We start from the raw sequence: 15,501 nt of genomic DNA on the forward strand, positions 1-15,501 counted from the left end.
ATGCAATGCCTTAGTTTCCATTTTGTATTTCACAGTAGCCACTTTAACTTAATATGAAGGAGTGTAAGGTCTCTCTCCATTATACAGAAAATAAGAGAATTAGAAATGTAAAACAGAATACAAGGAAACAAACTTACAATGTAGGCCTTGTGAGATAAGTTATCACTTGGATATTGTTAAAAAATACTTTCACACTAATATAGAAATACAGGCTCTTTGTATCACAAAGGATGCATCCCCAAGTTGCACCAATACGCCTGGCACTCACAGCGCAAACTTGCTTTCTGCCATTCAGCCGAGGAACTCAACTTAATGTCATAAAGCAGAAGTTTTTTCTTCATCCTCTTCAATACAGCATTTCTTTATCATTTTTCTTCTCATTACGTTTCTGTTTGAGAATAAGAATTTTTGTGCTTTCCAAGGATTATTCCATTCTTAAATAATATTTTATTTCCTTTCTTTCATGAAGTATAACATTTAGGGGATGGAGAGTAGGAAATTGATCTTAGAAGTCAGATAATACTTCAAAGTCTAGCTGTATTGTATTGGGTGTTATGGAATCTAGATGGTAAGGAATCTGTCTGCAGTGAAGGTGATCTGGATTGGATCCCTGGGTGGGGATAGTTCCTGGAGAAGAGAATTGCAAAACACTCCAGTATTCCATGGAGAATTCCATGGAGAGAAGAGCTTGGTGGGATATAGTCCATGGGGTTGCAAAGAGTCAAACACAACTGAGCGACATACACTTCACTTCACAAAGGTCTTGACACATAGTAATAAATATCCTGTATCTCAAGAAATCCTTTCCAGCTTAGGATCATCAAAAAATTGTTTTCTCCATATTTTTTCTGCCATATCACTTCCAAAAATGCCAAAGAGGACAACTGATCATTAAGCTATATGGCTAGCAGCTGAATTTATATTGGAAGTTGAAAATAACAATCATATGATTAAGATCAATACATGATTTGTTGGAATATTTAAATGCACTATCAACTATATATATATATATATTTTCTAGCATATTTAATAGCAATGTAATTCTCTAATGTCTGTTTTCCAAATTTTTATAGAAATGGACATATTTTTCCTACTATATTAGTTGTAGTCTAGAATAACCGTCATCTCACATGTTAGCAAAGTGTAATGGTCAAAATTCTCCAAGCCAGCCTTCAACAGTACATGATCTGTGAATTCCAGATGTCCAAGCTGGAATTAGAAAAAGCAGAGGAACCAGAGATCAAATTGCCAACATCCATTAGATCATTGATATCATCCAGAAAAATGTCTACCTTTGTGTTATTGACTATACCAAAGCCTTTGACTTTGTGAATAACAACAAACTGTGGGAAATTCTGAAAGAGATGGGAATACCAGACCACCTGACCTGCCTCTTGAGAAATCTATATGCAGGTCAAGAACCAAGAGTTAGAACTGGACGTGGAACAACAGACTGGTTCCAAACTGGGAAAGCAGTATGTCAGGGCTGTATATTGTCACTCTGCTTATTTAACTTATATGCAGAGTACATCATGAGAAATCCTGGACTGGATGAAGCACCAGCTGGAATCAAGATTACTGGGAGAAATATTAATAACCTCAGATATGCAGACATCACACTTATGGCAGAAAGCGAAGAAGAACCAAAGAGCATCTTGATGACAGTGAAAGAGGAGAGTGAAAAAGTTGGTTTAAAGCTCAACATTCAGAAAACTAAGATCTTGGCATCCAGTCCCATCACTTCATGGCAAATAGATGGGAAAATAATGGAAACAGTGACAGACTTTATTTTCTTGGGCTCCGAAATCACTGCTTGTGGTGACTGTAGCCATGAAATTAAGACAGTTGCTCCTTGGAAGAAAAGCTATGACCAACCTAGACAGTATGTTAAAAAGCAGAGACATTGGTTTGCCAGTAAAGGTCCGTCTAGTCAAAGCTATGGTTTTTCCAGTAGTCATGTATGGATGTGAGTTTTGGACTGTAAAGAAAGCTGAACACTGAATAATTGATGCTTTTGGACTGGTGTTGGAGAAGACTCTCGAGAGTCCCTTCAACAGCAAGGAGATCCAACCACTTCATCCTAAAGGAAATCAGTCGTGAATATTCATTGGAAGGACTAATGCTGAAGCTGAAACTCCCAATACCTTGGCCACCTGATGCGAAGAACTGACTGTTTTGAAAAGACCCTGATGCTGGGATAGATTGAAGGTGGGAGGAGAAGGGGATGACAGAGGATGAGATAGTTGGATGGCATCAGTGATGCAATGGTCATGAGTTTGAGTAAGCTCTGGGAGTTGGTGATGGACAGGGTAGCCTGGCAGGGTGGCAGTCCATGGGGTCACCGAGTCAGACACGATTGAGCAAGTGAACTGATAACCTTCAAGTTATCAGCCTATTTCAGAGAACAAATATACTAGTAACAAGAAAAATAATAAAATGAAATGACGTTAGGAAAAAAGGAATGGATATATGGATATAAAATAAACTTAAATATTATTATATACTATTATAAACTAATTTTCATAAGATAAAACCAAGCCAACAAGATAGGTTTCTGAAAGAGGTAAAACAGAGTTGAGCCCAGCATTTGATAGAATATTTTACTTCAAGGTCTTTGCCAATGAATAACTCTGGGCAACCTTCATATAAACCAAAAATAATAGAATAAAAATATTAAACAGGATCCTAGAGACTGAGAAGCAAAGTTTTAATCTTTATGATTTGAAAGAACACAAATTAGGTACCGATTGATTGGTGTACTGTTATACCTTGGTAGTTATAATTTAGATTATCCAGAGAGATTTGCTTTTGTAAAGACTTACTCTTCGCTTTAACTTAAGGACAGATTTGAGGAGGGTCAATTGCCCAAAACTGATGGTGGCAGACACACTCTCAGGTGACTCCTTGGTGCTTATGTCTTTGTGTAGTCCTCTGCTTTTGAAGGCAGATAGCACTTGTAACTTGCTTCAAACCAACAGAAAATGGTGAATGAGACAGGATGTCACCCCTATGATTATGCTATGTTACCCAAGAATCCATCTTGACAGCAGACCCACTCCAGAGAGTCTCTTCCCTGGCTTCATGAACAGACTGACCACAGTGGCTTGCAATGTCAGTGGCCTTTAAGAGTTGAGTGCGGTGTTTAGGTTCACCCACGCTCAGACTCTGTTGCTCACCTCAGTTTCCCCCCTTAACACCAAAAGATAACCCCTGGTTCTTTGATTGCTGTTGGTTTCCCCAGTCTCACTTCTGTTTTTTTGGAGGAGAATAATTCTGTTTTTTTTGGAGGAGAATACCTTAACACCTAAATTAACTAATTTTACTGTAAAGTTTTTTTTTTGGTGGTTCTTTGGGTTTGCTATTGAGCATGTGTGTGCACACACACAGATACACTGCACCCAAATGTACAGAAGACCACATACACATGACTGTACAAGACCACAAATTAATGTCAATAAATTTTAAAGGATAGAACATATGAATACAGAATAAGTAAGGTAGAAACTGGTAACAAAATCTAAGTAGGAAAAATATTTCTTTGGAAGTTAACCTATATACTTCTAATTATCCTGTAGATTTAATGAGAAATCAAAGAAAATTAGACAGTAAAATATGTAAAAATGACAAAACATGGTATAAAAACTTGTGGGACACAGTTGTAGCTGTGCTCAGAGGAAAATAGCTTTAAACGCTTATACTAATGAAAAAAGATTAAGAACCTATGTATCTAGAAGAAACTTTAAAATACCTCAAAAGTACATAAAATAATACAAACAATAAAACACAAGCAGAAATTTATAAAATGGAAGTGTTTTCAACTGAAAGAAAAAAATCTGTCTGGAAAGAAGAAAACTGAGGCCTTGCTGAGAACTAATGAGAAAGTCAGAAGGTACAATTTACTAATATTATCAACAAAAGAGGGGGCAGTATTGTAAATTTTATAGTATTTGCCCACAAGAGAACCTTTAAGTCCCCTTTTTGCTAATAAATTTGAATACTTTGAAATGTACCAATGTCTAGAAAAATTCAACATAGTGAACTTAGAACGTGCTGTGCTTAGTCACTCAGTTCTGCCCCACTCTGCAACACCATGGACTGTAGCCTGCCCGGCTCCACTGTCCGTGGGGACTCTCCCAGGCAAGAATACTGGAGTAGGTTGCCATGCTCTCCTCCAGGGTTCCCAGCCCAGGATTGAACCCAGGTCTGCCGCATTGCAGGTGCATTCTTTATCATCTGAGCTGCCCAGGAAGCCCAGGAATACTGGAGTGGGGAGCCTCTCCCTTCTCCAGTGGAACTTCCTGACCCAGGAATAGAATTGGGTTCTCCTGCATTGCAGGCAAGTTCTTTACCAGCTGAGTTACCCAGTAGTGTATTTGAATAGTCTGTATTCTGTTACTGAAATGGAAACTCTAACTTTAAAAAAAAAACTTCCTACATAGACTACAGATACAACAGCTTTAATAATTGTCTCCATAATGAAGTCTTCCAAATACATTTGGAAGAAATAACAGCAAAGGCATATTCTTCAAGGAGATAGAACAAAAAGAGGAAAAATTTTAACTTAATAAGACCAGTGTAAAGTTAATACTAGAAATTAACATCTAACATAAATGGTTAAATTTTGGTTAAACAAATGGTTAAATTTCAAAAATTTCCTACTGAAATCAGGAACAAACGAACAGAGCCTACCATGTCTTCCTTGATCTAGTGTTGGCTACAAAGTCATGGGGGCTTTCCAGGTGGCTCAATGATAAAGAATCCACCTGCCAATACAGGAGATGCAGGTTTGACTCTTGGGTTGGAAAGATCCCCTGGAGGAGGAAATGGCAACCTACTCCAATATTTTTGTCTGGAAAATTCCATGGGCAGAGGAGACTAGCAGGCTCAGTCCAGGGAGTTGCAAAGAGTCAGATGTGACTGAGTGCACACACATACATAGTCATGGACCATTTCAAAATTTGCTCACTTCTCTGTTTGAATATAATTCTTCAATTTTAAAAGTGAAAAATAAGATTCAAGTCACTTTCAGCCTTATATTCTTTGTCTATCAATATTTCTGTCCTTAAAACTAAATTAGTAGGCAATTTACATGGGTTAGGTGAAAAGACCAAATGCTTGGGACCTTCCTCTCTTACTTTGGATATCACGTTTGAATCCCTTTAATGCTTATTAGTAACTGGTACTATACAGGCTAGTGAAGGATAACTTTCTTCAAAGGAGTTGGGGACTACCATGTATGAAGTACATTTGTGAAATGTGTCTTCAGTCTTGCTAGTAGAAAGTATGTATTGAATACTTTTAACATCACTGTATGAATACTTGAAACATGTGAAAATAAAACATATTGCTTTTAGAAAAGTTCTATCAAACCAGTGCATGACATTCGTGTTATCTGCTACCTATAATAAATGCTGCAGCCATAACTAGTTTGTCATTCATTTCATTTAAGGCCATTGAAGAGGTCTCACATTATCAAGCTAGTGCAATTTGTCTGGATTCTATTGATAATCTATTCTTAGAGAAAATAGTCTCTGTTAGGTGTGACATGGAAAACAAAGGAATGTTCTACTTGAATTGATGTTGCCTGAGTTAATATTTTAAGAGAATCCTGTCACTGATTAATCTATGGGAAGAAGTTTTTAGGTTTACTCTTTTTGGTGGGTATTTGAATGGTAATAGAATTTCTATTTTCAGAAAATGATTTCTCTTTGGCAGTGAACCAGTCTGTTATCTATGTTTCTTACTTGTAATTCCTCAAAAAGTGTATAAATTTCAATGCCTTTATACTTTTTATAACTCCTTTAATAGAGAGCCAACATTTTCATATAATCCAGATCTGTTTGTTCCTCAGTGGTTACTGAGTAGTTATCTATTTCCTGTTCATTTCTTAATTTTGTTTCTTTAGTTTCAAAACATTTCCATATGTTCTTATAACACACTTACTTACAAACCAGGGTGAAAAAGACACTCAGTGTTGGAGACATAATTATGATTATTTTGAAACAAATATGCCTTAACGCAAGTTGTTCCACTTAGGGATGTATTTTAATAGGTTGCTGAGTATTTTGCTAGTAGATGTTAACATTACACTTACCCCAATGTATGTGGCAACAACCCATACCTTGTACACTGCTTTTAGATAAATAGCAAAAATAAGTTGAAGCTAAGGACTGTTTTAAGTTCTTCTTGGTTAGGGGAACAAAAATAATAAATGTTAGGAAATTTTACTTGATACACATGTTTATTCAATCATCATTCTCATTCAAATGCTTTCAGTAATAGACATGATAATGAATATCCATATAAATAAGAGACTTTAGATTTTTACATCTCTTTTCAATCTAGTAATTAGCCCTACTAATATTACTATAAAAAGTTGCAGCTTATCAAAAGATAGCACTACAGAAGAATGTAGGAAATTCCTTATGTGGAAACTATAGGTTTTCATATTGCTATAAATAGTTACAACAAATTGGTCATCTAGAATTAAGGAACCAGTATCTCATTAAACTTAATCGTATTTCTGAGAATCTATAATTTGGATACAAGAAAACTTGTCAAACTTCCCATTTTAATCTTACAAGTGCCTTTTGAAAGTTTTGCAGAAATAACTGCGATCATAAGCAGAGGTAAATCCTGCACATGTACCACCTGTCAGGTTATATATTTACCTGTGTTCTCTCACAGCGCACAATTTCTGATGCCTCTCAACTTCTGTTGGCAATTTCAAGAAAGTTTTTCTTCAAGACTAGTGGATTGCAGTGTCTTGTTTATCTTTGGGCTTGAGAAATATACAAGCTGTGCTCTCTGTTAAGTAGTCTAGGCCTGAAGCAAGGATCTCAGAAATAAACTAGATGCTATGGACTGCATGATGAGAAACAATGTTCTTGTCCAGTTATCATTCTGCTGGATATAACTGGAAACTATTTTATTACTGCTTATTTGAAAGGTATACTTAGTAAATCACTTTGGGGAGAAATCTTAACAACATTGAACCTTACATTCCATGAACATGGTATATCGTTCTTTTGTTTCAACCTTCTAACATTTTTTTTGCGGTTTTTTTTTTTTCCAGCAGTCAATTTATAGCATTTTTATGCCTTTTTTGTTTTGGTAAGTTTGCTGTTTAAAATGGCTCAACTGTAGTGCTGAAGTACTGCCTAATTGTATGAGAAGGCTCTGATGTAGAGCTTAAGTTATGGTGCTGTTGGCTATGAGTTCAATGTTAATGAATCAATACATTAAATACAATATTTATAAACAAACACATATACAACAAAGTTATGTATTAATCATATGATGAAAATGTGAACAGAGGTTCATAGAAACCTGACTGTGAATTTCTTCTATGTGCAATGGTCCAATATCTGCTAGTTGAGTGTTTTCTGTGATTTAATAGAACACAACTACCTTGAATTACAGAATTCAGCTATAAGCTAATACATATGAAGAATTTAATGTTAATTCATTAGTATTGAACATATTTATGAAGAACTTACAATGTGCTATCAACTGTGACCATCAGGAGTCCAGCAGAGAAGAATAGCACTGGCCACATCATTTTTTTTTTCAAATGTTGTCTGACAAACATTACTCTAAAAGGCCTTAATTTTACTACATGATGATATACTTACATCTTCGCAGAAAAATAACGTGAAAAATAATTTCACTTGTCTGAAAATGGACCTATTTTTTAGTTAATAAAAATAACCAACCCTTCATGCCTCAGTGCATAAAGATCTAGGCAATGATAGTGTAATGGTATCAGGGTAGTCATTATAAAATTGGGTTACACATTACAACAGAAATTCTTGTGTATACTCCAATTTGTCTATTTTAAGAAAACATGAACTTATCTACAATTTTGTAAACTATTTTTTATGGCTGAGATAAGTTACTTTTTGTCAAGTAGCCTCATGAGAACATAATGCCCTAGTAAAACAAACTCATAAATTCTGTATCCAATCATAATTTACTCTAAATATGACCATATAGTCATTAAACATTTGTTCAACTTTAGTTCCATTTCAGAATTAAAAATAATTTTATCTTGTTCACTGAGAAGAACGCTGAATAATAACTGTATTTTCTTTGGCTGAGCTGGAACAATGTGCATAAGATTCTCTTGTCAACTTTAAGAAATAAGAAATCACCCTTGTGAAATAATTTATTTTCTTAAAAACAATTCAAACATTTTTTACATGTTATATGTATGTATAGTAAATGATTACCCTCATTATGAGGCATAGTTACAGTGAATTTCTGTCTACTCTGAGCACTGTTGAAAATAAAATCATAAACTGCCCTCCTGCATTCAGATGACTTGGTTTAGTTGTTTTTCCTGAAAGCTAGGTTATGTTTGTTTCATTGAGCTGCATATTAGCTTTAACTAGGGTCACTGTTTTGTGACTTCAACCTGTCTCTTTTTATCAGTGTGTATATACTTTGCATGCTTTTTAAAAATCAGGGTATTTTTCTATTAAAAATAATATGTTAAAGCTATGATTTACATCAGACCTAGAATTAATAACATTGCCCTGAGAATAAGGTCCACAATTTTTTAACAAGGCTTTTGAAACTTTTTATACGTAAAATGATTCTCAGTATTTTGGACTCTTACCTTCCAGTTTCCCATTTTCTGCAATCTTGTCACAATGAGTGTTGCTCTGTTACTTTATTTCATAACTGTATCTTCAGTGTTTCTTCTATTTTATATCCATGTCTAGTATACCCTAATATCAGGCAAGATAGTACTACTTAATATCTTTTCCTTCGAGAGAATAAATTTCCTTTTCTGTGTGCTTTTGTAGCACTCAATATTTTGCCCATCACAGCACTTATTTCATTCCATTACACTTGACAACCAATTTATTTTTCTGCCCCATTAAACTGGTAGTTTCGTGAGATCAAACACCATTTTTAGGTTTTTTGTTTTGTTTTGTTTTTTAACTTGGCACAGTGCCTGATACATTATATTCAATATCTTTCATTTTTTGTTAAGAATAGTGAAAAATACTCTGAAATGTGGATATTGGGTGTCACGTTGCATAGTTGAGAACCAGAATTAAAGTCAGAGGGAAAGAAAAAAAGTGGACATATGTTAAATACCAAGTTTTACTCAGTTCAGTTAGCCTACGTCTAGTTCTAGTTCAGCTTTTTCCTTTAACATATACAATTACCTTGTGATTTATTTTGAAGATAATGTATTGGGTAGGCCAAAAAGTTTATTCAGGGTCCTGAACAAACTTTTTGGCCTACCCAATACTAAAGTGTAAGATTCTCTTACTTTGTGTATTCGTGATGGAATAAAGTTGTGTGCATATTATCCTATGCTATTAAGAGTCCTGAGTGAGAATGTATCTAGTTACAGGTAATCTCTGAAAGTAGGATGGGAGATGTGAGGAGAATTGAATGTGCAATTACTATTATGTGGGAATTGTATATATTCTTTATAAATATTTTAGTTAGAAAATCACTAGAATAGAAATATATACAGAAATTTCAAATAAGAGGCAAAGAAGGCAGTTTCAGTATAAACTTGATTAATACAAGTGGGAAAAGTCAGGTAATTGGAAAGGCAGCAAAATATATATATATATATATTGTCCATAGAAGCATGAGCTTTACAAATAAGATCAAATATTAATGATATATAAACTAATGTAATTGGATTTAGTTAATATATTAAAATATAAGGAATCCTAACCTGAATTAATGAACAGGTTAGTTCTATGATATTCTTAATAGATCATGCTAGTATAAAAGGCACAAAAAGGTTGAAGACAGGGATATTTATAAGTGAAATGCTACAGAAATGGGAATGTGAGCATCTGCAGTACTGCCTGTAAGGCAACCTTAAGTGGAGGGAAAATGGCATTTTGTATTAACCATGGATGCAATCTTTGAAGAAGATGTAGTATCCAGGAAATTTAATGAACCAAGACATGTGAAAACTGAATATGAATAACAAATTTAGAAATAAAAGGAGATTGTAAACCAGAATCATAGTGAAAAATGTACATTTGTCAGATATTAAGAGTCAATGAAAATGTACAAATGATATAAATGACTGCAGTAAAATAACCATCATGCTTCAGTATGTAATTTACAGAGAGGCTAGAAAATAGGGAAAAAAAAATAGAATTAACGTGAAAGCACTAACACTTGGTAAATATTATAGATGCAATCTATACTTTATTTAGAAAACAACATTCAAACAGTATATTATAAAGGTGTTGATGATATTATAAAACTTTATAATACAGCAGTAGAGAAAGCTAAATATTGGATTGTATGACGATAAAAACACATAACAAAATAGTTAAAATCCCATGGCAAGAATATCACACACACACATAAACAAATGATTAATAGCGACATATTTAAATAGCATCTAAGTTGAGAAAAAGGAAAAGGGATGCTCACAAACTAATATGTACATATAGCCTATTTACTTATGTACTTGAGATTCCTAGGTATTTTAATGTAAAATAATCAAATTTAGAAGCCAGTTTTTCATCTCTGAAGTGAGCAAGAGTTGAAGATTGACTTTAACAAAATCTTTTCAGGTGGTTGGAGTATAGAGGTCTACTATGTAAAAATAATATAAAATGTTACACCTTTTAAAAGGAAATTGGGTAGTAATGAACCCACTTCTAAAATTCTAGTGCAGATGTGCACAAATAGTCTTCATAATATTAATAATATTTTATTAAAATTGATTAAATTGAACTGCAAACATTCCTAATGTTAATATATTAGGGTTCAATTATGGTACATTAACAATATTATAAGTATATAGCTATTTTTAATGTAATAGATTTCAATAAATAGAATGTGTTTATCGTCAGTAAAAAATGCAAAATAGTCTGAACACAGAACATTTTTTGTATAGAGAAAAACTTGTGTGTTGTAAATGCACAAGTATATTACTTAGAGCATGGAAAAGTACATGGAATGCTCTGCACCAGTTGAAGTATAGTAAGTATCTGTGTCCACTGGAATTTCACAATGATGTTTGGGTGTACTTTGCTTTTTAATCTTGTAAGCTTTTTAAAAATGGAGAATTAAGTCTTAATTTATAAAGGCACAATCACCTTCTCTAAACACAGATTAATGTTTTTATGTATTTTATAATATACATAGAAGTATTAAAAGAAGTGCATAAAAGCTAAACAATTCTTCAAATGGGGAATATATTTCAGCACATATCATTTCAGTTCAGTCTCTCAGTCGTGTCTGACTCTTTGCGACCCCATGAATCGCAGCACACCAGGCCTCCCTGTCCATCACCAACTCCCAGAATTCACTCAGACTCATGTCCATCGAGTCAGTGATGCCATCCAGCCATCTCATCCTCTGTCGTCCCTTTCTCCTCCTGCCCCCAATCCCTCCCAGCATCAAAGTCTTTTCCAATGAGCCAACTCTTCGCATGAGGTGGCCAAAGTACTGGAGTTTCAGCTTTAGCATCATTCCTTCCAAAGAACACCCAGGGCTGATCTCCCTTAGAATGGACTGGTTGGATCTCCTTGCAGATAAAGCCCAAGATTTGAAAGAGGTATAGATACTTCTGTTGGCAGTACAGATCACTCTCACAACTCCTTGTAGGTCTCTCCTTGTACCTGAAAAGCAGCATCGACAATATACAAATGACAGGGTATGCCTTTGTTCTAATAAAACTTTATTTACAAAAACAAGTGTTGAACTAGCTTTGACTCATGAGTAATAGTTTGCTAATCTCTCCTTTAACTATTTTGTTAATTATTCTAGCTTTAGAATATGTCTTAAAACCAGGAATTGTTTGATTCAATTTGATTCTTTTTAAAAATTGTTTTGGTTGAGTCCTTTATTTAGTCATACACATTACAGTATAAGCATGTCTATACTAAGAATCCACCTGAGGTTACATAAATCTAAAGATCACTTTGGCTAGAACTAACCTTCTTTTAATTACAGTTAAAATAAATTTTGGTAGATTCTTTCTTATAAGCAAGTACATATTCTGCAAATATTCTTAGTTCTTTATTCCAATCTAAGTGATTTTTATTTTTCTTGTTGAATTTGGTAGAATTTTCAACATGGTATTGGATAGGAGTGGTGAGAATTGATATTTTTGGCTATTAATCATAGGAATGCCTTCAGTCTTTACCCATTAGGCGTGACTTAGCTATATTTTGTAAATGTCCCTTAATAGTTTAAGAAAGTCCTTCTATTTTTTTTTTTTTTTTTTTGGTGATAGGTTATCATGAATGAGTCTTGAATATTATAGTATGTTATTTTTCTCATCTATTGATAAAAAACAATATGCTTTTCTCCTGTTAGTCTGTTAATATGGTATATTACCTTGATTTTCAAGTGTTGAACAAGATTTGATTCTCAACATATTTCCCATTTGATTGTGATACATTATTATTCTTATATGTTGCTAGATTTGACTTGCTAACATTTTGGTAAAGATTTTTACTCCTTTTTCTGTGAAGTATATTGGTGTGAAACTTTATCTTTGTATGATTTTAAGGTAGTCTCATAAAATGGGAGAATTCCCTCTTCTAATTTCTAGAGGAGACTGTCTAGAATTATTTCTTCCTTAAACAAATGAGCAAAATGATGTGGGCATGAAGTTAGAGTGCTTTGTATAACTTTCCTTTTTTTTTTTAATATGACTTCAAGTTTTCAGTAGCATTGCTTATCTGTTTCAATTCTGAGTCTTGTTAATTTATTTCCTTTAAGGAATTGGTCAGTTTCCTCTCAGTCAAATTTATGGGCATAAAATGATTCTTCATATTCTGTTTTTCTTTAATTTCTGCATGGTGAATAGTGATACCTTCTCATTTGTCAATATCCACAACTAGCTTCTGCTCCTCCTTTGGGGCTTCCCTGGTGGCTCAGACAATAAAGAATCTGCCTGCAATGCAGGAGGCCTGGGTTTGATTCCTGGGTCAGGAAGTTCCCCTGGAGAAGAAAGTGGCTACCCACTCCAGTATTCTTGCCTAGAGAGTCCCATAGACAGAGAAGCCAGTCCACGGGGGTTGCAGAGTTGGACAAGACTGAGTGACTAAGCATACATGCTCTTCCTTTTACTGTGTAGTCAAATGGCTGGAAGTTGATCAATGTCAATTACCAGGTGACTGATTTTGAAGAATCTTATTTCAATGATTTTTTTCCATTTTTGTTTTCAATTTTATTAAGATTTCCTCTTTATTATTACCTTCATTCTGCTTGGTATAGGCACAGTTTGCCCTTCCTTTTCGAGTTTCTCAATTTGAATTTAAATTACTGATTTTTCTTTTATAACATAAACTTTTAAGGTTAAAGTCCCACTGAGCTGTTTAGCTGTAAATAGCCGATTTTTATGTTACAGTTTTAAAAGCTTTTTACTATTCTTTTTTTCTCCCACTTCTATTGAGATATGATTGATCTGTAATATTGTATAAGATTAACGTGTAGTATGATATTATATATGTATATATTATAAAATGCTGACCACAGAAATATTAGCTAACTATTACCTCATCATGGCATCTGTTCCCATCACTTCATGGCAAATAGATGGGGAAACAATGGAAACAGTGACAGACTATTTTTTTTTGGCTCCAAAATCACTGCAGATGGTGACTGCAGCCATGAAATTAAAAGATGCTTACTCCTTGGCAGGAAAGTTATGACCAACCTAGATAGCATATTGAAAAGCAGAGACATTACTTTGCCAACAAAGGTCCGTCTAGTCAAAGGTATGGTTTTTCCAGTAGTCAGGTATGGATGTGAGAGTTAGACTATAAAGAAAGCTGAGCGCTGAAGAATTGACGCTTTGTACTGTGGTGTTGGAGAAGACTCTTGAGAGTCCCTTGGACTGCACGGAGATCCAACCAGTCCATTCTAAAGGAGATCAGTCCTGGGTGTTCATTGGAAGGACTGATGTTGAAGCTGAAGCTCCAATACTTTGGCTACCTGATGCAAAGATTTGACTCATTTGAAAAGACCCTGATGCTGGGAAAGACTGAGGGCAGGAGGAGAAGGGGATGACAGAGGATGAGATGGCATCACCGACTCAATGGACATGGGTTTGGGTAGACTCCAGCAGTTGGTGATGGATAGGGAGGCCTGGCGTGCAGCAATTCATGGGGTCGGAAAGAGTTGGACACGACTTAGCAACTGAACTGAACTGATAACCTCACACAAACATTTTTTTTCTTTTTGGAAGTAGGATATTTTAAGATCCTGCCCTCTAAGTAATATTCAAATATACATTACTAACTAGACACCATGTTGTACATGAGATTCCCAGAAGTTATTTATCTTATTGGAAGTATACATCTTTGGCCAACATCACCCCTTTCCTCCACTCTTAACCCCCTGCTCCTAGAAATCACCGGTCATTTCTGAGTTTTTTTTTTTTTTTAACTTAGATGTACATATAAATTAAATCATTTGTTAACCTTTTTTCTTTTTATTTTGCCAAACCACTCCCTAGTTCTTTCATCCCTGAGTCCCTAGTTACCACTTTGCAACTGTCTTTGAATTCTCCCCCACCTTTTTTTTTTTTTTGGTTGCAGATATATGATACCATGCTGTATTTGTCTTTGTTTAATTTAGCATAATGCCCTCAAAGTCCATCCATGTTGCACAAATGACAGAATTTCCTTCTTTTGTATGGCTAAATAATAATCCATTGTGTGTATATATATATAATACACTTTCTTTATTCATCTGTCAGTGGTCATTTGGGTTGATTATACACCTTGCCTATTGTGAACATGCGGGTGCAGTTCAGTTGCTCAGTTGTGTCTGACTCTTTGCGACCACACGGACTGCAGCCCACCAGGGCTTGTCCATCACCAACTCCTGGAATTTACTCAAACTCATGTCCATTGAGTTGGTGATGCCATCCAACCATCTCATCCTTCTGCTCCAACCATCCATGTTGTCCCCTTCTCCTCCTGCCCTTAATCTTTCCCAGCATCAGGGTCTTTTCCAATGAGTCCGTTCTTCACATCAGGTGGCCAGAGTATTGGAGTTTCAGCTTCAGCATCAGTCCTTCTGATGAATATTCAGGATTGATTTCCTTTAGGATGAACTGGTTGGATCTCCTTGGAGTCCAAGGGACTCTCAAGAGTCTTCTCCAACACCACAGTTCAAAAGCATCAATTCTTCAGCACTCAGCTTTCTTTATAGTCCAACTCTCACATCCATACATGACCCCTGGAAAAACCATAGCTTTGACTAGACGGACCTTTGTTGGCAAAGTAATGTCTCTGCTTTTTAATATGCTTTCTAGGTTGGTCATAGCTTTTCTTCCAAGGAGTAAGCATCTTTTAATTTCATGGCTGCAGTCACCATCTGCAGTGATTTTGGAGCCAAAAAAAAATAAAGTGTGTCACTGTTTCCATTGTTTCCCAATCTATTTGCCATAAAGTGAGGGGACCGGATGCCATGATCTTTGTTTTCTGAATGTAGAGCTTAAAGCCAACTTTTGCACTCTCCTCTTTCACTTTCATCAAGAGG

General features: G+C 35.0%; 1 protein-coding gene across 6 annotated transcripts in view; it reads left to right on the forward strand.

Moving 5' to 3' along the window:
* The window catches only part of GPC5 (glypican 5), a 1,583,243-nt gene that overhangs the window by 925,952 nt on the left and 641,790 nt on the right, over window positions 1–15,501 (forward strand). Inside the window, exon 9 of one of the 6 annotated variants that reach the window (XM_086330181.1) lies at window positions 1,201–14,958. The exons of the other annotated variants lie outside the window; for them this stretch is intronic. The gene's annotated coding sequence lies outside the window, so the exon portion shown is untranslated. Of the gene's footprint in view, window positions 1–1,200; window positions 14,959–15,501 lie in introns of those variants that run through there. 6 annotated transcript variants of the gene reach the window in all.

The sequence above is a fragment of the Bos grunniens genome, chromosome 12 (genome assembly GCF_055505025.1).
Source record: "Bos grunniens cultivar Pamir isolate PY7600 chromosome 12, Bosgru_T2T1.0, whole genome shotgun sequence".
Lineage (NCBI taxonomy): Eukaryota > Metazoa > Chordata > Mammalia > Artiodactyla > Bovidae > Bos > Bos grunniens.